General features: G+C 44.5%; 1 long non-coding RNA gene across 3 annotated transcripts in view; it reads right to left on the bottom strand.

Annotated features, from left to right (window-relative positions):
• The window catches only part of LOC141127900 (uncharacterized), a 192,385-nt gene that overhangs the window by 56,173 nt on the left and 113,141 nt on the right, over positions 1 to 23,071 (bottom strand). Inside the window, exon 3 of one of the 3 annotated variants that reach the window (XR_012241606.1) lies at positions 17,098 to 18,251. The exons of the other annotated variants lie outside the window; for them this stretch is intronic. This is a non-coding gene — a long non-coding RNA (uncharacterized lncRNA). Of the gene's footprint in view, positions 1 to 17,097; positions 18,252 to 23,071 lie in introns of those variants that run through there. 3 annotated transcript variants of the gene reach the window in all.

The following is a 23,071-nucleotide window of genomic DNA, read 5'->3' as shown; positions in this document are numbered from 1 at the left end:
GCACCTCCATGGTTAACAGAGGACAGAATTAAAATTAGACTTGAGAAACTTAACATTAATAAATCACCGGGACCGAGGGTACTTAGGGAACTCAGTCAAGTGATTGCCAGACCGTTGTTCCTAATTTTTACAGACAGTCTACTGACTGGAATGGTACCAGCTGATTGGAGAAAAGACAATGTAGCACCAATATTTAAAAAGGGCCCAAAATACATCCCTGGGAATTACAGACCAGTTAGCCTAACATCAATAGTATGTAAACTCTTGGAGGGGATGATAAGGGACTATATACAAGATTTTAGTAATAAGAACGGTATCATTAGCAGTTACCAGCATGGATTCATGAAGAATCGTTCTTACCAAACCAATCTATTAACCTTCTATGAGGAGGTGAGTTGCCATCTAGATAAAGGAAGGCCCGTAGACGTGGTGTATCTGGATTTTGCAAAAGCATTTGACACAGTTCCCCATAAACGTTTACTGTACAAAATAAGGTCCGTTGGCATGGACCATAGGGTGAGTACATGGATTGAAAACTGGCTATAAGGGCGAGTTCAGAGGGTGGTGATAAATGGGGAGTACTCAGAATGGTCAGGGGTGGGTAGTGGGGTTCCCCAGGGTCCTGTGCTGGGACCAATCCTATTTAATTTGTTCATAAACGACCTGGAGGATGGGATAAACAGTTCAATCTCTGTGTTTGCAGACGATACTAAGCTAAGCAGGGCAATAACTTCTCCGCAGGATGTGGAAACCTTGCAAAAAGATCTGAACAAATTAATGGGGTGGGCAACTACATGTCAAATTAGGTTCAATGTAGAAAAATGTAAAATAATGCATTTGGGTGGCAAAAATATGAATGCAATCTATACACTGGGGGGGGAGAACCTCTGGGGGAATCTAGGATGGAAAAGGACCTGGGGATCCTAGTAGATGATAGGCTCAGCAATGGCATGCAATGCCAAGCTGCTGCTAACAAAGCAAACAGACTATTGGCATGCATTAAAAAGGGGATCAACTCCATAGATAAAACGATAATTCTCCCACTCTACAAGACTCTGGTCTGGCCGCACCTGGAGTATGCTGTCCAGTTCTGGGCACCAGTCCTCAGGAAGGATGTACTGGAAATGGAGCGAGTACAAAGAAGGGCAACAAAGCTAACAAAGGGTCTGGAGGATCTTAGTTATGAGGAAAGGTTGCGAGCACTGAACTTATTTTCTCTGGAGAAGAGACGCTTGAGAGGGGATATGATTTCAATATACAAATACCATACTGGTGACCCCACAATAGGCATAAAACTTTTTCGCAGAAGAGAGTTTAACAAGACTCGCTGCCACTCATTAAAATTAGAAGAAAAGAGGTTTAACCTTAAACTACGTAGAGGGTTCTTTACTGTAAGAGCGTCAAGGATGTGGAATTCCCTTCCACAGGCGGTGGTCTCAGCGGGGAACATTGATAGCTTCAAGAAACTATTAGATAAGCACCTGAATGACTGCAACATACAGAGATATATAATGTAATACTGACACATAATCACACACATAGGTTGGACTTGTGTCTTTTTTCAACCTCACCTACTATGTAACTATGTAACTATGTAACTATGATCCAAAATAAAAACAAGATAGAGAACAACCCATAGGTAAACACTTATCACAATAAAAACTTCCATTAAAGAAAAAACCTAACAAATTAAATGATGACGGGTTTACAGGTAAAAGGCGAAAAGCTGATTTAATATCCGCCTTAACCAAATGAGCACCCTTCCCTAAACATCTAATCTTTTTTATGGCGTCATCAAAAGTAGTATAAGTTACTGACGCCATATCCTCCGAAATCTGATCATTAAGCGATTGACCTTTAGGAAATGACAAATGATGAATTAACCTGAAAGAATTCTTTTCTTTCTTAGGTACAATGCCTAAAGGGGAAATTCTAAAATTTTTAAAAGGAGGAAAGCTAAAAGGGCCTTCAAATCTCCCCTCTTTAATTTCTTTCGAAATTTTTTCTAAAACTGTATAACTAAAAGATTCTACTGATTTAAAATTTCTTACCAAAGTACACCCAGTTCCTGAAAATGCTGGTAATATGAAGCCTTCTTGAAAACCTTCAATTAGAAGGTTGGCCGTCAACCTGTCTGGAAATGTTCTGAACCATGGGAGCATAATTTTTTTCGTCATAAATGACGAAACATGTAGGGCGTGGCTACGCACTATACGCCATCACGTTGAAAGCCCTATGTTTGTGCACGGGTGTTCGCTACTGTTTTGTTTTGCCGGCTTTTTAACATGTTTTATGGCAGAGGAGTGTTCCCCGCATGTCTGAGCAATAAAAAGGCTTTTTTTATCTATACTACACCATCAGAGCTTTTGTTTTCTGTACTCACGGCCCTTCGGACCAGTGAATTTCTGCCCTGAGAATACTACAAAAATCCGAGGATCCTGACGTGGGAGTCTGCTTATCCCTGCAGAGGGTTGTATCTGCCTGTGTGTCCGACCTTGCCATAGAGGAGGTCCACCATCTCTGGTAAGCGTTCAATCTCACTGTTACCTTGATGCACCTGGAGTCTGGAGGTTCCCCTCACATCCCGCTCTTCCACCTTCCTTCTCATGTGGGTTGAGGTGGCTGAATTTTGGATGCTGGATTCCCGTTTATTGGATTTACATAATTTTCTCTTCACTGAACTTTTATTTATGAATGGACTTTTTTTTATTATTATTATAATTTTTTTTTTTTTTTTTTTTATATTTTAAGAACTTTCACCACCACTTTATGATCTAAACTTTTTTTCACATAAGTTTATTATTATTGGATAATTTATCATATTGCAAGCGCACTTATTATTTCTCTTGTTCTTGTTTGCTACACTGATATGTGTGGTTTTTTGTTGCAGCTGCACTTTTATTTCAGTTTTGTGCTCTTAGCACGGTATTTTCTCTTTTTTATTTGTTTATCATTGTAATTGAAGCAGATTCCTTTTTATACCCTAAGTTAATAGATATTTGTGTATTTGTATTTTGCCTGGCATAGCTTGATCATTGGGGTAGAAAAAGGTTAAGCCATAGGCCCACATCTGTTATTCCCCATTTTAAATTAGAGTGAACCGATAAGTTTCATCATAACTATACCATGCATAACCTCTGAAATCTTTTTAAGCTTCAAGTACAATATCTAAATGTTGAAACAGGCCCATACATTTTCAGGATGTTTTTCGCACAAAATTCCTGCAAAAATACAAAAGGCCTGCAACCAATTGTTAAAAGATTTAGGTATATGTCTCTTTCTTTCCTCAGCCTCTTTTTTATCAAATTTATTGCTAAAATCTTTTGCAGATGGTAATAAAGATAAAATATCAATAAACTCCCCTCGCCAAATTCTTTCTTTAATTAATTTGGTAAGGTGAAAACCTAACGGGGTAATTTCACATGTCAGAGATTCCTTTAACTGTTTGCTGCCCGCCCACCGTCAAATGACGGTGGGGTAGTGCAGCTCTCGTTCTGGGACGCTGTCATATGACGGCATCCCAGAATGGTCGCTCTTGCATGCCGATCGCGGCCGCGCCGTGTTGCTAGGACACGGCGCGACCCCGATCTCTGTAAAGAGCCACGTCAGCGGCTCTTTAACCATTTGATTGGCTGTGTCCAATCACAGCCGGTCACATGTAAACAAGGAAGCGCCGGTATATAGAGAAAACGCTGCGCTAGAAGTGTGCTAAATTTTGCTATGTAATAGAAAATGTGTGTGTCTCCAAACTAAGACACATGAAAATATTTAAGTATGTGCCCTCCTAAATCAAATATCAAATATTAGTGAATAAATTGTTACATAAATAAACAATAATAAAATAGTTACTTCATAGTCATGAAAAAAATACTGAGTATAAACATACACAATTAAAAGCGTGATCACACTGAAGTGCATTAAACACTATAAATCAAAAAAATATGCTGAAATGCATCATAGATGATATTATATAATGCAAAAAAAGTGCCAAAGTGCCACACAACATAAGTGAAAAAAAGTCATAATTATAATGTGATATAAGTGGAAGTGGAGTCCTGTAAATGGATAGTGGTAAAAGTGTTATGGTAAACTTCCACTTTAATTAATATCCAGCGTGCTTATAACTTCCTCTTGTGCTGAAAAGCATGCCAAAGGTGTGATCCAGTGGCCCCCCCAGGTAATGTGCTCACCTCAGAGCGTGTGACACAGCTGCTACACAGAGTCAAAACATGCTTTTGAACCACAGCAGGGCTCAGTACAGGTCACCGGGTCTCAGGATCCAATACGGTTTCCAAAAAGATGCATAAGAAAGAGAACTTGATAGTGTGATATCGTTTAAAACTGTATTAATTACTGTAAAAAACACACTCCCCAAATGGGGTACTCACACTTTTAAGGTGCGTCAGTGCACCACTCTATAGAAAGCGTTCAAATGGTACAACAATCCAGGTTTATGATAGGCGTCTCATCACTAGCAGATAATGCTACCGCTCGCTCCGTCCTGGCCCCTCCCCTACGCGTGTTCGACACAGGGATCACATGTTTTCATCAGGGGGATTGAATAGTATATAAGGAGGAGCGCTAATGACTTATTTCAACTAGTCTGTGCAGTTTTGCAAGTGTAGTTGCTCCAGAGCTTAGCAAATAAAGGGGATCGCTACTGACTTTCATCAACCAATCACAATGCTGTTTTTTCAAGTTTTCCTTGCATGTGTGTGGGTATTCTTTGTAAAGGGAAGCTTTACCTCATTTACTAAGTTCATAAGCAACTGCACTTGCAAAGAGCAACTACACGTGCAAAAGTGTACATTCTATTTGCCTTTAGTAAATCCACCCCATAGTGTTTTAAGGCAGTGAAGTGAGACTCATCAGAGCTATTGCATTTCTGCTCTCAAGAAACAAAAATCTTCCAAAGCATACAGTTGCATGTAACAGCTACTCAACGGGCTCTACACAAAAGTCTCAAATTAAATCTTTTAGGAAAGGGGAATCTTATCTGTGAAATATGTATATGTAAAAGGATCTGAGCTGCTTTATTGAACATGTAAAGGACAACAATCTCCTGCCATCTACCCAATACTATGTGTATATGTATTGTTGCTATGTGTATATGTAATATGTTGCTTAGTGAATTCAATGTCCATATAAAAGACATAGGGCTTTTTCAGAACTTAATTGCTGCAAACATTAGTCCTCATGCACACAGGGTGTTTGAAAAAAGCATCTGTAAAGCCAGTTCTGATACCAGGAAAAAGCAGCTGCAAAATCATGTTCTTAGAAGCATTTTGCATTGACGTTAATGTGCGTTTGACCGCGTTTAGGATCGTTGGCATTTAGCAGACTTTCTCTGCCCTCTTCTATTGTCCACTCTCAAATCCAATTACAATAGCTTAAAAATGCTTGATGTGGCTTAACGTCGTATAAGGCGTTAACACGTGTTTAGGCGTGTTTAGGCACGTCAGGCTGCTCCAGAATGCACTGGCCCTGGGTTTGAAAACGTCTATGCCACTTACAGCTCCTATAAGCCTGTGTGTGTGCCTGATGCCATAGAATAACATAGAGAGGCATTTTTAAGCTGTAAAAAAAATGTCTGACGCTGTTAAAAGCAGTTGTAAAAACGCCCTGTGTGCATGAGGCCAAAGTTGTGACTCCATTTTATCAGATGGAACTTAGCAAACAACAACATTTTGACCAAGAAGAGTACATTCAAATCAAGCAGCCTGAGCGGCCATACACTGGAAGAATTTTGTTTGAATTTTGTTTGAATTTTGTTTGAATTTCCGCCAGCAAAAGATTGAGAGCGGGTTCTTTTATTTTCCGTCGGGAAAAGTTCCTATCGGAAATTCCGTTCGTCAGTATGCAATTCCGACGCGCAAAAAAACACGCATGCTCAGAATCAAGTACGAGACGGAAGCGCTCGGTCTGTATTAGCAAAAGGAGCCCAAAGGGTGGCGCGCTTCGTATGAAACTTCCCTTTTCTAGTGCCGTCACACGTGTTGTGCGTTCTTGACGTGTTTATGCAAGCCAAGCTTGAGCGGAATTCCGTCGGAAAAACCATCCAAGGTTTTTCCGACAAAAATTCAGGTCGTGTGTACGCGGGCATAAGCCTTGGAGGACTTTGAAAAACAATTGTCAAGTCATTAAGGGCCAATTTACACTGGCCCTCTGCCAAATTGCAGAGCAGCCTGAGCGATTCAGTTCTTCGGCCGATCTGTGTTGCTGGCTGGCTAGGGGGCAGTGTGGTGCATGATTCAGCGCACCGCAACATTCACTTTTTTTGTTTTGTACAATCTTTATTTGAAGTGTAGAAAACATACAATGTTGGGTGGGGCACTGCGCTATGCTGCCTGACATTGCAGTGCAATTTAGGGTGGTGTGCTTCGATAAAAAGTGCAACGCTAGGCAGTCAACCCCTTTTATGTCAGCTGACCTGTAGGGGGGTGTTAACCTTGCTGAAAATGGTGGGAAATATGTTATTGCAGCTTGGGTACCTCCAGCTCACAGATCAACCTAATGATACAGTGCAACATCAAGACATTGTAACCTGGCTGGGGAAATTAACATGAGGCCACTAACCCAGACAGGAAAAACAAGAACTTATACAGGAAGACATGTTAACCTCCTGTATGCACCTGTCTACATGTTTGTTGTTTTTTTTTTTTTTTTTTAAAAACTAAAAAACTGAGCCTTTAGAATCACTTTAAGAAAATATCTATCTATCTATCTATCTATCTATCTATCTATCTATCTATCTATCTATCTATCTATCTATCTATCTATCTATCTATCTATCTATCTATCTATCTTTCATTCTCCCCCTCCCACCCTATCTATCTTTCATTCTCCCCCTCCCACCCTATCTATCTATCTATCTATCTATCTATCTATCTATCTATCTATCTATCTATCTATCTATCTATCTATCTATCTATCTATCTATCTTTCATTCTCCCCCTCCCACCCTATCTATCTTTCATTCTCCCCCTCCCACCCTATCTATCTTTCATTCTCCCCCTCCCACCCTATCTATCTATCTATCTATCTATCTATCTATCTATCTATCTATCTATCTATCTATCTATCTATCTATCTATCTATCTATCTATCTATCTATCTATCTATCTGTCTGTCTGTCTGTCTGTCTGTCTATCTATCTATCTATCTATCTATCTATCTATCTATCTATCTATCTATCTATCTGTTGTGATTATCTGAGTATGCTTTTAAGGTATGTTAAATAAAGCACATTTCAGTATGAGTGGGTTAAATGATCAAAATAGAAATTATTTAGAAAAAAATAAAAATAGAGAAGTGATAGAAAGATCAGGGATTAAAATTAGCAGACTGATCAGGAAGCAGAAAGAATGAGAGATGTTGCATAAGATGGGAGTATTGCTAATGACTATCGAGAATGAAAGTATGAAACAATAAAAGGCTTACAGATACATGTATGAACCTGTAAATGACATGCCTCTGCTCAACAAATTATTGGTAGTGAACAGGGGAATATCATATCAAGACATTAATGAGGCTGGGCATTTCCAGAATTTTAAGATTTTAAGTCAGAGGTAAGATGATGCAGTCTCCACTATATTCATAGGTGTGCCCAGTCTATTGCAATAGGGTGTGCACCCCAAAGCTCAAACAAGCATACGTGTAGTACGTGTATGTACAGTATATATATATATATATATATACAGTATCTCACAAAAGTGAGTACACGCCTCATGTTTTTGTAAATATTTTATTATATCTTTTCATGTGACAACACTGAAGAAATGACACTTTGCTACAATATAAAGTAGTGAGTGTACAGCTTGTATAACAATGTAAATTTGCTGTCCTCTCAAAATAACTAAAAACACAGCCATTAGCCCCCTTTCACATGAGGCGGACTCCGTTTCTACGGAGCCCGCCTCGGTCCGCCGCCTCAGTGGGAGATCTCTCCGTTGATCTCCGCTGAGCCGGCGGATGACAGGTCCTTCTCTGCTCACTGAGCGGGGAGGGGCTTGTCAGGCGCCGCTGCCGCCTATGGAGGGATCAGATGAAAACGGACAGGATGTCCGTTTTCATCCGATCTCACCTGATCCGCCAGCGACAGAACTGGACGTAGAGCCATCCGTCTGCTTTTAGCGGATCGGACCGGGTCGGATGTCAGCGGACATGTCTCCGCTGACATCTGACGCTCCATAGGCTAACATGGAGCGCCCGTTCAGGTCCGCCGTCAAAACTGACAGGCGGACCTGAACGGTCCGATCGCGTGAAAGGGGCGTAAATGTCTAAACCGCTGGCAACAAAAGTGAGTACACCCCTAAGTGAAAATGTCCAAATTGGGCCCAAAGGGTTAAGGCAGTGCTGGAAAATAATGGTGGCCACACAAAATATTGACACTTTGGGCCCAACTTGGACATTTTCACTTAGGGGTGTACTCACTTTCGTTGCCAGCGGTTTAGACATTAATGGCTGTGTGTTGAGTTATTTTGAGGGGACAGCACATTTACACAGTTATACAAGCTGTACACTCACTACTTTACATTGTAGCAAAGTGTCATTTCCTCAGTGTTGTCACATGAAAAGATGGAATAAAATATTTACAAAAATGTGAGGCGTGGACTCAATTTGTGAGATACTGTGTGTATATATATATATATATATATATATATATATATATATATATGTACTGTATATATACACACACTCTTATAAATAAATGTAAAAAGCATTTTAAAATGTATTAACACATGAACAGTGTCAGTAGGGCAGTGGATGATGTCGGTAGGGCAGTGGATGGTGTCAGTAAGGCAGTAGGGCAGTAAACGGTGTTGGTAGTTTTTCTTTTATTTCTTCCAATTTTATTTTATTATATTTTTACAATTCTATTTTTTTTATTATTTTATACTTTTTTTTTTTTAGTGTTTTATTTTTATTTTTTTTTAGAAGCCCTGTTGGGAGGCTTTGGTAAATTATCAGAGGTCTAAACAGATCCCTGATGTCTCACATTTGAGAATGAGAAAGGCACTGAGAACAGAGATTCCCAAGTTACTTTCTCTGCAGCCTCAGTTGCACTGGACAGTGAATGAATGGGAAGTGTTCTGTGCTGAGCGGCTTCCTGTTCATTCCCAAACTAGCATAGTAAACCCAGTTTGCTATGCTTCAGTTATGAAGGGACACAGTGAGCAATTGGTACTGATCACTAACTGTGTTCATTCATAAAAGGAAGAGGCCAGTAAATGACATCCTGAAACAAGTCCCTTTGTGCCTGCAGCAGCAGCTGGCAGGAGAGGAGAGGAGGGAAGCTGGCAGCCCTGTTGGGTTGGGGGGGCAGCAGGGGGATTCTGCGCTGCACGGAGGTGATTAGGGTGTGCCCAGGCACACCCAGCACACCCCCTGCGCATGCCTATGACTATATTTCTACTAGTTACATTTCTGGAAGTTAAATTTTTTCAATAAATCTTGTTTCTGTGTATAATTGGTAAATACAGCATATATGTACATGAAGGCAGTATTTTGGGGCATTAGGCATGGGTGAACTTGACACCCTATGGCTGTAAAAGGTTGCTAAGGAAGCAGCGAGGGCTTCTTTGAAGTTCTCCTAACCAGGGGCGGACTGACCCATCGGTCACTCAGACACGGACCGAGGGCCCGTGCCGCTAGGGGGCCCGTGAGAGCCTCTGCACCGGCAATACATGATGCAGTCTAACAGGGATTCAGCAGGACGCGGCTGTGATAATATCTCTCACAGCGCGCTGCTCCTTGCCGGCTCCTCCTTCCCTCCCGTCCACCCGAGATGCTTGCACATGACATCACCTGGGAGGAGAGGAGGAGGCGAAAAGGAGCTGTATCATCACAGCCGCGTCCTGCTGAATCCCTGTTAGAGTGCATCATGTATTCAGGCATCGGGTGAGGCGCTGCTTTTGCTGGAGGTACCATGGATGATGGCCACCATCACGGGGCAGCAGAGAGTATAGGTCCCGGGCCCCAACAGGACCGCAGGAGGCCCCTAGTCTCCCGAACCCCTCTGACCTCCACCCCCCCACAGTGTGTGTCCCCCTGTGCCTTACACCCCCCACAGTGTCCCCCTGTCCCTTACACCCCCCACAGTGTCCCCCTGTTCCTTACACCCCCCACAGTCTCCCCCTGTCCCTTACACCCCCCCACAGTGTCCCCCTGTCCCTTACACCCCCCCACAGTGTCACCCTGTTCCTTACACCCCCCACAGTGTCCCCCTGTGCCTCACCCCCCCCACAGTGTCCCCCTGTGCCTTACACCCCCCCACAGTGTCCCCCTGTTCCTTACACCCCCCACAGTGTCCCCCTGTGCCTTACAACCCCCACAGTGTCCCCCTGTGCCTTACACCCCCCCACAGTGTCCCCCTGTTCCTTACACCCCCCACAGTGTCCCCCTGTGCCTTACACCCCCCCCACAGTGTCCCCCTGTGCCTCACCCCCCCCACAGTGTCCCCCTGTGCCTCACCCCCCCACGGTGTCCCCCTGTGCCTTACACCCCCCCCACAGTGTCCCCCTGTTCCTTACACCCCCACAGTGTCCCCCTGTGCCTTACAACCCCCACAGTGTCCCCCTGTGCCTTACACCCCCCCACAGTGTCCCCCTGTTCCTTACACCCCCCACAGTGTCCCCCTGTGCCTTACACCCCCCCCACAGTGTCCCCCTGTGCCTCACCCCCCCCACAGTGTCCCCCTGTGCCTTACACCCCCCCAGTGTCCCCCTGTTCCTTACACCCCCCCACTGTGTCCCCCTGTGCCTTCCACCCCCCCACTGTGTCCCCCTGTGCCTTCTCCCCCCACGGCTGCCCTGAGACACACTGTGCTGTGTCTGGAGGATCCCAGTGTTCTGCTTTGTGCCCTGTGTTTTGGTTTGTGCCCTGCTACTTGCCCTACTGTGTGCCTCGTGGCCTGTGATGTGCCCTGCTGTGTACTCCTTGGATGTGCCATACTGTGTTCCACATGCCCTGTGATGTATCCTTTGCCCTGCTATGTGCCCCATGCCCTGCTGTGTACCGCCTGATGTGACCTACCGTATGCCCTGTGATGTGCTCTACTGTGTGCCCCATGCCCTGTGATGTGCTGTGTACTCCCTGATGTGCCCTACTGTGTGCCCCATGCCCCGTGATGTGCCCTGCTGTGTACTGCCTAATATGCCCCGAGACCCATGATGTCCTCTACTGTGTGCCCCATGCCCTGTGATGTGCTCTGTGCCCTGCTGTGTACTCCTTGATGTGACCTGTGCTTTGCTGTGTACCCCTGATGTACCCTACTGTTTGCCTCATGCCCTGTGATGTGCTCTACTGTGTGCCCCATGCCCTGTGATGTGCTGTGTACTCCCTGATGTGCCCCACTGTGTGCCCAATGCCATGTGATGTGCTGTGTACTTCCTGATGTGCCCTACTGTGTGCCTCATGCCCTGTGATGTGCCCTGCTTTGTACCACCTGATGTGCCCTGCTGTGTGTCCTGTGATGTGCTCCATACCCTGTGATTTCAGTGCCCTGCTGTGTACCCCCTGATGTGCCCTACTGTATGTCCTGTGATGTGCCCCATGCCCTGTGATGATCTCAGTGCCCTGCTGTGTACCCCCTGATGTGCCCTTTGCCCCATGATGTGCCTTCCTGTGTGCCCTGTGATGTGCCCCACTGTGCCCCATGCCCTGTGTTGTTCCCTGCTGTGTACCCCTTGATATGCCCTGCTGTGCGCCCCATGTCCTGTGTTGTGCCTGCGCCCTGCTGTATGCCTTACTGTGTGCCCCATGTTTTATGTAGGTGGGGCTTTGTGTAGGTGTGGCTTGCGTGTGGGTGGGGACATAGGGGGCCCCATGATCTTCTGTTGCCCGGGGGCCCCATGAGTTGTCAGTCCGCCCCTGCTCAAACCAAACCCAGGGCGGTTCAGTTTATTTCTAGAGGGCAGACATATTTTGCTCATTGCATAGGCATTCTATACAATAACAGTGCTTCACTACTCTTTTCTCTGCAAGCCTATGTGCTGAGCTGGGGGCTGTTAATCCCAGTTTGTAATTACATTTTCCCTGAGATATTCTGTACAGATGACCAACAGTGGGAGAATTTACATACCTGTACATGGAAATAGGCTCTATTTAACTTTGGTTAGCCAAATAGATTTTGTTGTGCCATAATTCCTCCAAAGTGCCCAAACTGCATTCCCTGAGTCAATGTGCAATATAGGATTTCACTGTACAGGATGGACACTTCATATTGGTTTGAGAGAGAAAAAAATCACTACGGTGGATTTTTCCTGGATTCTGAGAAAGCCAGTATTGTTGGAAAGTGGTATGATGTGTTCCTGAGAAACTGGAATAATGAGGGGCAATTGGGATACTGCTGAGACTGTTCTATGTATAGGCGAAGCTGCCATCTCAAGGGTCTGGGTTGGAACACCTCCAAACTTTGGGCAAGGGCAAGCCAGAGCATGCTGTTTCCAGAGAGATCTTGTGAGATGGTAGCTTTGGCAAGTATAAACTACTGGTTTCTAGACACAAGGTGCATTTCTTTGCTAGATAGAGATTTTGTTTATCTACTTCAGGGGTTCTCAACCTGAGGTATGCATATCCCATAGGTGTATGGGAACCAGTGATAGCGGTATGGAACTGTATTTTTAAACAATTAAAAAATAGGGGTTTTTATTGTAATCAATATGGATTAATGTGGGAAGGCTGCTAACTAATGAGTGATCCAATCATTCAAGATGGATATCTTCCACATCCAAATATTGCCAGTTGATATGTTGGCATTGTCAGAGTTAACGTTTGCAATAACTTCAGCTTCCTCCAACCCCATGTTTTACGGTTGGTATAAGGTCTCTCTAGGGAGATATCATGATGCCCATCTCCGTCAAGACTCAACTTTCCAGGAAACCTGCACTCATCTAGAGTTTTATTGATTCTTTTGTAGCACCCTTGTCCTAAACAGGGCTACTAGTAAATTTAGTTGTGCTAGGTGGTAACCAAGCCTGGCTAATTGGTAGTCTTTGATCAAATGGGTTTCTCCTAAGCTTGGGTTTAACTGTGATTTCTCTCTTTTGTCAGTAGGTGGCACTGTTACCTTTGGCATTAGTATGATAGATTACAGTGAATTCAGGTTATGAGTGAATATGCTTTTCTCAGCCAATCAGCAGAGTTTCTTTGACCGCTGAGATTGTTGGGATAGACTATTAATTCAGAGAGAGTCAGGTGATCGGGGTTCTTTCCACCCGGGCGGTGGCCTGGATGGGTGTGTGTGGAGCAGCAGCCAAGGTGTAGGCCTGAAGCCAGGGGCCTAACCACGTGTAATGGGGCATGGCCTGAGGGAGCCTGATCGCTGTTGGGAGTCAGGGGGGAAGAAGTTGCCAGAGGGTCGACCATTCTTGTTGCCAGAGGCAGGTGTAAGGGGATGGAATTCTGAAGGAGTACCAGAGGAGACTGCCAGGGACTGTGAAGTATCTGGGAAAGCTTCAGGAGAGAACTCATCCACGAAGCACAGTGGGTAGCTGTGAGTAAAGCTTGAAAGAGTACAGCGGGTAGTTGTAAGTATAGCTTGAAGAAGTACAGCGGGTAGCTGTGAGATAAGCTTCAAGGATCCAGCGGGTAGCTGTGAGTCTGAGGAAACCAGCGGGTAGCTGTGGGTGAAGCTTGAAGAATACAGCGGCTAGCTGTGATTTAAGCTTGAAGAGTCCAGCAGGTAGCGGCGAGCCGAGCTTGAGGGTCTACAGTGGGATACTGTGAGTAAAGTTGTTGCTAGAGACAGCAGTTGCTACAAGATACAGATAGCTGCATTCAGTTTAAAAGCCCTTTTTCTGTATTGCTGTCTGCCTAGTTCTATTTTTGTCCAAGGAGTCTGCCAAGTTGCTATTGCATTTGCCTAAGGGTGTCCTGTGCCCTACTTCTCTCTCCCCCCGTTCCTGTTAAGAGAAATAAAACTCTCTTTGTTCATTTTTAAAAGTGACTGGCACCCATCTTTGCACCTTGCACTACACCAACCATGCCTAGTAACCTGCGCCCTGAGGAGGAATGTCAGTCCTCCCTGATTCTGGGGGTCACCACCAGGCCTCTGGTGGTCGGGGAGAGTGCTACATTTTGGCACCCAACGTGGGGCAAGATGTTATTTTTGCTGTGGTCGCCCCTGGCAATGGACTACAACTACACAGAAGTTTTTTCTGGCTCTATGGGAAAATAATATCTGTGTGCCTCAGAGACTGTGTTATTATCCTTTTGAACCATGTGGGGAAGAACCAAAGTGTCTTTTTGGCACGCTGCTGGAGAAAAGAGGCGAGTGCTGAAGTTCCTGAAGTGCAGCTGGACCAATCCCTTGGCAGGGGGAGGAGTCGCCACTCTGCAGAGGAGGACACGGCGATGCAGTTGTGCGTACTGCCATCACAGTCCCACGTGCTGTGAGATTGTTGTAGAAATAATGAAGTGCTGAGTGTGAAGAAAATGACTGGAGTCATCCATTCTGCTTTAGCTGAGTTTGATCCAAGGGTCATCGCCAGTCTTTTCACTTAAGGAGAGACTATTACTGATACAAGCCTTCGGCTGATGCCTTGTGTACATCTCCCAAAATTCTGCAGCCATGGGAATCATTTGCAGTCGATGTTATGGCATTACTGTCTTTCTGCGCCCCTGGAATTGGTGCTACTGCTGCTGGGAATTATTGCTGGTGGCTGCTCGTCCGCCACTGCCATCTCAGGTGCTGAAGGTAGACTGGGCGCGGTTATGTAACTGTTGAGGAAACCCAATCCACCACTGTTGCTGCTAATTCCAGTGTGTCCGTTCTGGCTGGTATTGATCCTGCTCTGTTAGAGGCTACCGCACCTGCCAGCCTCATCATCATTCCTGCAGTGGAAGTGTTAGTTCCTACTGCCATCACTCCTCGTGAGTCTTCTGCTGCCACTACTAGCTCTGACCAGCTCTGACCAGGTGGTGCCTGCAGCCTCCATCATCTCTGAAGAAATCAGAGTGCCTACATCCATCGCTACTACAAGTAAGGTTGCAACTGAAGGCCGTCAGCTCTCCAATACTGTCTGTTGGGCTAGGTATGCCCTTTCGTTCCATGTGTAGCGGTGCCCCCGTGGGGTCGCTGAGTGTAGTAGTTCCACCTGTCACCCTGTCCAGCCCGGCAATCACTTCCAGTCACACATTCCCACATTCCCAGACAATGAACAGTCCATGAGCTTGTTTTTGTTGTTTTATTGAGGGATTTAACTTGGATGGGGAAAAGGGACAGGGATGCCCAGTTAATTGATCTTGTTAGATTGAACAAAAGATTTTTTAATCTATATTGGCAGTCTCTAAAGCTCCATACTCCTCCAGCACATCACTTGAGTAAATTCCCCTTTCTCTACTGCGCAATCCTAGATTACTTGCACAGCTAGCACATGGTTAGGCCTCACTCTGAATAGGTCCCAACTGTTCAATATCCGTCATTTGCTGGCAGGGATCTGCAGTCCCCTTTGGTGTAGCAACCAATAGCAATGAAAAAGTACTTTTTTGGCTAGCTGAATCTTGGTGGACTACTGGTTCCAGTCAGTCCTGTGCAAGTTCTGTCAACCCTCCTGGCTGCAGCAACTTGACTCTAACACCAGCGACATCACAGTCTCTTCCTCTGGCTCTACATTCACTCCTGGCATGTCTCTCCCAGATCTTTTCACTGTGCCTGTCACTCACCAACCCCGGAATGGATCCCTCCTGACGACTTGCCTGGCAATATTCCCTGCTGTCTTTCTCCTGCTCCTGTTCAGGACACCCCTGATGTGGGTTGTATGAGGGGTTCCTTCCCAGCTCCCGAGCTCCAGGCCCAAGGTCACCCCCCACAGAAAGGGAGCTCCCTCCAAGGCCCTGACAGCCTAACACTCCATCGCTCAGTTCTTCCACCCAACAACTCCTCCCCAGCAGGCTGACCCTGGGTATATATAGGAGGCCTGCCCCCTGCCAATCCTAGTCGGGGATTGGTCAGGGCTCCCATGCCACTCCAATCCTCTCTCCCCCACTCTTTTCCAGAACCTTCCAGAAACAAGAAGGAGGCACCAGAGACATGAATCCACATGTCAGTCACTTGCTGCTATCCTCAAACCACTCCCAGCCCTCAGATCAAAAACAAACAGGACTAGCTCACGGCTAGGCCTGCCTAAACTGTACAAATAAATTACATACAAAAATAGCTATATACATTTCTGGTGAGTATTTTCATCTGTACAGCATGACTAAGACACTCCTAACTACAGGTCCCTGCAGCTAAGAACATATATACATTTTTGAGCCAGAGCATTTCTCCCACAGGAAAAATATTCTGCTTGCAGCATTCTTGTCCTGGAACGGTGGGGATGGACAGCCGTCCCATCCCTGAAGATTCTAAGAGAAAACATAAAACATCACATCCTTCACTCATATCTACCTATACACTGTACAAGCCTCCACTGGAAGGGGGTTATTATCCTTCCAGTACAGAAAAATAAGCATCGCAACATACACATTTTTCCTTGCTTTGTTCTGTCAGAAGGTAACTATAACCTAACAAACAAAACAAACACAATAAAAATATATACACTTCAAACAGCAACAATCCGTCTTCTGCTCCTGGTGGGAAGGGCCCCTCCCCGAACACCGTTGCCATCTTAATAACATTGTGGGCCCCTGGGCAAAGTAATGCACTGGGGTCCCCACAAGCCTGCACTACCGCTCACCAAACGTAACCCAATCCCAGGTAGCAACCATGATCACAAGAATGTATGTCCCCAATTCTAAAGCCCTCCTGTCTCCATCCCTCTCTCTGTTGTAGGTCCCTCCAACCTCTTCACCCTCCATCACTTCCATCCCTCTGTTTTTTTGTTTTGTTTAATAATTGTTCATTAAAATAAAGTAAAGAAAGGATAGACATACGACAATAGTTATACAGTCTTGAAAACAAAGTACACAGGTTCCTATGTACACATAGTCTCATCTAATATCAGGAATCATCCAATTGCCTCTGAAAGTGTGGATGCGTTAGAACAGACAAGTATAACAATTGACCAAGCAGAGGCAAACAACTATGTGAACATTTGAATCAGACCAGATAGGGGAGCATATCGATTTAGAGAGAAGGGTAAGAGAAACAGAACAGGAGGGGGTAAGGAGTGATTGAGTGTGAAAGAAGAAGGTGAATGTGGGGGGTAGGGAGTAAGGGAAAGAGATATGGAGAGGTAGAAAGGGTTGTTGGCATGCATGTCGTCACATTTAGAGTAGCTATGACTAAACCTTTAGGGTCTTGTGGGAAACAAATAAACCATATTCAGCAAAAGATTTATCTATTAGGTGAAGGAGTTGATTAACAATGTTTGAATGGTAGTCTTAAGTGGTTTGTGTTATAATTTCCTTATAGCAAGAAGTGGACGTGAAACTTATCCATGGGGCCCAAGTTAACATATGTCATTTGATTGAATCTTTGATGGTGTGAGTAATGTCTTCCATGAGATGGACTTCGGCGACCTTTTGTAACCAATTTTTCATGGACGGTGTTGTTGGTTGACCCCAAAGAGTGGGGATTAGGGCCTTGGCTGTGTTCAGCAGATGGGGGATGAGTGAGCGTTTATAAGTGCCAATGGGCTCTTTAGTAGCATGGAAGAGGATGGTCCATGGGTCATTGGGGAGGTTAACATCTGTAATCTGTAGTATCAAATTGAGGATGTTGGTCCAGAAGGGACGAATGAGTGGGCAAGTCCACCATATGTGTGCATGAGTAGCTTTGTTCCCACAGTTCCTCCAGCACAATGGGGAACTGGCGGGGAACATTTGATGCAGTTTGGATGGGGTGAGTAACTTGTAGTTGACATTTTCGAAGCAAGAGAGGAGACATGAGTTAGTTGTAGGACTTAATCCTTTTGATTGCTTGTGAGGAAGGAATCCAGGTCGATTTCCCATTTATTCAGGACGGACGGGTGTGAGAGGTTTTGAAGTTCAATAAGAGCTTTGTAGAATAACGAAATACAGTGTAGAGGAGGGTCCTTTGGATTGAATATTTCTTCAATGTTATTTAGTTCTTGCAGTCCTCTTATCAATTGAGGGAGGGATCGTAGGAAGCGTTGCAATTGGTAGAATCTCCACTTATCCAAAAATGTGATAGGTTTAGAGCAAAAAATTTCAGATATCGGTTTAAGTGCATTTAAATCCTGGGTCTGTTAAGCCTGGTAGAAAGTAACTGTGATTGAGGGTGGGGTCCTTGCCAGGTTTGGGAATAGCAGTAATGTGGGCTGAGAGGGATTCTGGACGTAAGCCTGAGGGATGAGAAATTGAATTGGCGTAAGCTGTGAGTCGAGGGAGTAAAATGTCACTGAATGTTTTGTAATATAAAATAAGTATTTAGGTTCGCTGTCAGCGTTTTATAGCGTCAGGGACCCCCATATACTACCTAGTAAAGGTTTTAACTCCTTGACTGCCCCCTAGTTAACGCTTTCACCAGTGATCACCGTATAACTGTTACGGGTGACGCTGATTAGTTAGTTTATTTTCTAATAAGTTTATTACCTAATAAAGGTTTAACCCCCCTGATTGCCCAGCGGTGATATAAGTTAAGTTTTAGGGTCAGATAGGGTCTGTGTCGCCCCAGGCAGCGTCAGGTTAGTGCCAGTAGCGCTAACACCCACGCACGCAGCATACACCTCCCTTAGTGGTATAGTATCTGAACGGATCAATATCTGATCCGATCAGATCTATACTAGCGTCCCCAGCAGTTTAGGGTTCCCAAAAACGCAGTTTTAGCGGGATCAGCCCAGATACCTGCTAGCACCTGCGTTTTGCCCCTCCGCCCCCGGACCAGCCCACCCAAGTGCAGTATCGATCGATCACTGTCACTTACAAAACACTAAACACATAACTGCAGTGTTCGCAGAGTCAGGCCTGATCCCTGCGATCGCTAACAGTTTTTTTGGTAGCGTTTTGGTGAACTCCCAAGCACCAGCCCCAGGCAGCGTCAGGTTAGTGCCAGTAGCGCTAACAGCCACGCACGCACCGTACACCTCCCTTAGCGGTATAGTATCGGAACGGATCAATATCTGATCCGATCAGATCTATACTTGCGTCCCCAGCAGTTTAGGGTTCCCAAAAACGCAGTTTTAGTGGGATCAGCCCAGATACCTGCTAGCACCTGCATTTTGCCCCTCCGCCCGGCCCGGCCCAGCCCAGCCCAGCTTAGCCCACCCAAGTGCAGTATCGATCGATCACTGACACTTACAAAACACTAAACACATAACTGCAGCGTTCGCAGAGTCAGGCCTGATCTAACAGTTTTTTTTGGTAGCGTTTTGGTGAACTGGCAAGCACCAGCGGCCTAGTACACCCCGGTCGTAGACAAACCAGCACTGCAGTAACACTTGGTGACGTGGCGAGTCCCATAAGTGCAGTTCAAGCTGGTGAGGTGGCAAGCACAAGTAGTGTCCCGCTGCCACCAAGAAGACAAACACAGGCCCGTCGTGCCCATAATGCCCTTCCTGCTGCATTCGCCAATCCTAATTGGGAAGCCACCACTTCTGCAGTACCCGCCGTACTTCCCCCAAATGTAGTCGGCTGCATGAGAGGCATTTTCTTTATGTCCTCCCGAGTACCCCTACCCAACGACCCCCACAAAAAAGATGTGTCTGCAGCAAGCGCGGATATAGGCGTGACACCCGCTATTATTGTCCCTCCTGTCCTGACAATCCTGGTCTTTGCATTGGTGAATGTTTTGAATGCTACCATACACTAGTTTAGTATTAGCGTGGGGTACAGCATTGCACAGACTAGGCACACTTTCACAGGGTCTCCCAAGATGCCATCGCATTTTGAGAGACCCGAACCTGGAACAGGTTACAGTTATAAATGTTACAGTTACAAAAAAAAGTGTAAAAAAAAAAAAAAACACAAAAAAACATATAAAATAATAAAAACAAAAATAGTTGTCGTTTTATTGTTCTCTCTCTCTCTATTCTCTCTCTATTGTTCTGCTCTTTTTTACTGTATTCTATTCTGCAATGTTTTATTGTTATTATGTTTTATCATGTTTTCTTTTCAGGTATGCAATTTTTTATACTTTACTGTTTACTGTGTTTTATTGTTAACCATTTTTTTGTTTTCAGGTACCCCATTCAGCTGCAGCGCGGATCTATTTATTTTGAGAGCAACAGCGTTTGCTCCCACGATACATAAAGCCGTGACTCCAGCGCTGTCAGAGGTGATATATGCCGAAGCATGGGTGCAGCAGGGGCAGAGGTGCGATTTGCTCCTAACTTTTGGGGTGGATGCCCCCATGCTTTGGCATATATAAATGGTGCATGTATGCCCATAATTAGAAGTGGTTGGATGAAGGGAGGTATTCTAATGGTGAGCATACCCACCAATCAATCTCTTTTTTTTGTTCAGCCCACAGGCTGCATGAAAAAAAAGATTACAATATATGCCCAACAAGGACCAACAACCTACTGGTATGATGCTGGACTTTGAGTGGTTATACCAGAATGATGCCTGCAGGTTTAGGTATCATCTTGGTATCATTCTTTTCAGCCAGCGATCGGCTTTCATGTAAAAGCAATCCTAGCGGCTAATTAGCCTCTAGACTACGTTAACAAGCAGTGGGAGGGAATGTCCCCCCCCTCCCACCATCTTCCATGTTTTTCTCTGGCTCTCCTGTCCCAACAGGGAACCTGAGAATGCAGCCGGTGATTCGGCCAGCTGACCATAGAGCTGATCAGAGACCAGATAGGGCTCCAATCATCTCTATGGCCTAAGAAACCGGAAGCTACGAGCATTTCATGACTTAGATTTCGCCGGATGTAAACAGCGCCATTGGGAAATTGGGAAAGCATTTTATCACACTGATCTTGGTGTGGTCAGATGCTTTGAGGGCAGAGGAGAGATCTAGGGTCTAATAGACCCCATTTTTTTTCAAAAGAGAGTACCTGTCACTACCTATTGCTATCATAGGGGATATTTACATTCCCTGACATAACAATAAAAATGATAAAAAAAAAAAAAAATGAAAGGAACAGTTTAAAAATAAGATTAAAAAGCAGAAAAAATAATAAAGAAAAAAAAAATCACCCCTGTCCCCCCTGCTCTCGCGCAAAGGCGAACGCAAGCGTTGGTCTGGCGTCAAATGTAAACAGCAATTGCACCATGCATGTGAGGTATCACCGCGAAGGTCAGATCGAGGGCAGTAATTTTAGCAGTAGACCTCCTCTGTAAATCTAAAGTGGTAACCTAAAAAGGCTTTTAAAGGCTTTTAAAATGTATGTAGTTTGTCGCCACTGCACGTTTGTGCGCAATTTTAAAACATGTCATGTTTGGTATCCATGTACTCGGTCTAAGATCATCTTTTTTATTTCATCAAGCATTTGGGCAATATAGTGTGTTTTAGTGCATTAAAATGTTAAAAAGTGTGTTTTTTCCCAAAAAAATGTGTTTGAAAAATCGCTGAGCAAATACTGTGTGAAAAAAAAAAAAATGAAACACTCACCATTTTAATCTGTAGGGCCTTTGCTTTAAAAAAATATATAATTTTTGGGGGTTCAAAGTAATTTTCTTGCAAAAAAAATGTATTTTTTCATGTAAACAAATAGTGTCAGAAAGGGCTTTGTCTTTAAGTGGTTAGAAGAGTGGGTGATGTGTGACATAAGCTTCTAAATGTTGTGCATAAAATGCCAGGACAGTTCAAAACCCCCCAAATGACCCCATTTTGGAAAGTAGACACCCCAAGCTATTTGCTGAGAGGCATGTCGAGTCCATGGAATATTTTATATTGTGACACAAGTTGTGGGAAAAAGACAAATTTTTTTTTTTTTTTGCACAAAGTTGTCACTAAATGTTATATTGCTCAAACATGCCATGGGAATATGTGAAATTATACCCCCCAAAATACATTCTGTTGCTTCTCCTGAGTACAGGGATACCACATGTGTGAGACTTTTTGGGAGCCTAGCCGCATACGGGACCCCAAAAACCAAGCACCGCCTTCAGGGTTTCTAAGGGTGTAAATTTTTGATTTCACTCGTCACTGCCTATCACAGTTTCGGAGGCCATGGAATGCCCAGATGGCACAAACCCCCCACAAATGACCCCATTTTGGAAAGTAGACACCCCAAGCTATTTGCTGAGAGGTATGGTGAGTATTTTGCAGACGTCACTTTTTGTCACAAAGTTTTGAAAATTGAAAAAAGAAAAAAAAATGTTTTCTCTTCTTTCTTCATTTTCAAAAACAAATGAGAGCTGCAAAATACTCACCATGCCTCTCAGAAAATAGCTTGGGGTGTCTACTTTCCAAAATGGGGTCATTTGGGGGGGTTTTGTGCCATCTTGGCATTTTATGGCCTTCGAAACTGTGATAGGTAGTGAGGAGTGAAATAAAAAATGTACGCCCTTAGAAATCCTGAAGGCGGTGCTTGGTTTTCGGGGCCCCGTATGAAGCTAGGCTCCCAAAAAGTCCCACACATGTGGTATCCCCGTACTCAGGAGAAGCAGCAGAATGTATTTTGGGGTGTAATTCCACATATGCCCATGGCCTGTGTGAGCAATATATCATTTAGTGACAACTTTGTACAAAAAAAAAAAAAAAAGTTTGTCATTTTCCCGCAACTTGTGGCAAAATATAAAATATTCTATGGACTCAACATGCCTCTCAGCAAATAGCTTGGGGTGTCTACTTTCCAAAATGGGGTCATTTGGGGGGGGGGAGGGGGGTTTGAACTGTCCTGGCATTTTATGGCCTTCAAAACTGTGATAGGTAGTGAGGAGTGAAATCAAAAATTTACGCCCTTAGAAATCCTGAAAGCGGTGCTTGGTTTTCGCGGTCCCCTACACGGCTAGGCTCCCAAAAAGTCCCACACATGTGGTATCCCCATACTCAGGAGAAGCAGCTAAATGTATGCCCATGGCCTGTGTGAGCAATATATCATTTAGTGACAACTTTTTGTAAATTTTTTTTTTTTTGTCATTATTCAATCACTTGGGACCAAAAAAAATCATATTCAATGGGCTCAACGTGCCTCTCAGCAATTTCCTTGGGGTGTCTACTTTCCAAAATGGGGTCATTTGGGGAGGGGGGGGTTTGTACTGCCCTGCCATTTTA

Source organism: Aquarana catesbeiana, linkage group LG02, assembly GCF_042186555.1.
Source record: "Aquarana catesbeiana isolate 2022-GZ linkage group LG02, ASM4218655v1, whole genome shotgun sequence".
Classification (NCBI taxonomy): Eukaryota; Metazoa; Chordata; class Amphibia; order Anura; family Ranidae; genus Aquarana; species Aquarana catesbeiana.
This window is presented reverse-complemented; position numbering and strand designations above follow the sequence as displayed.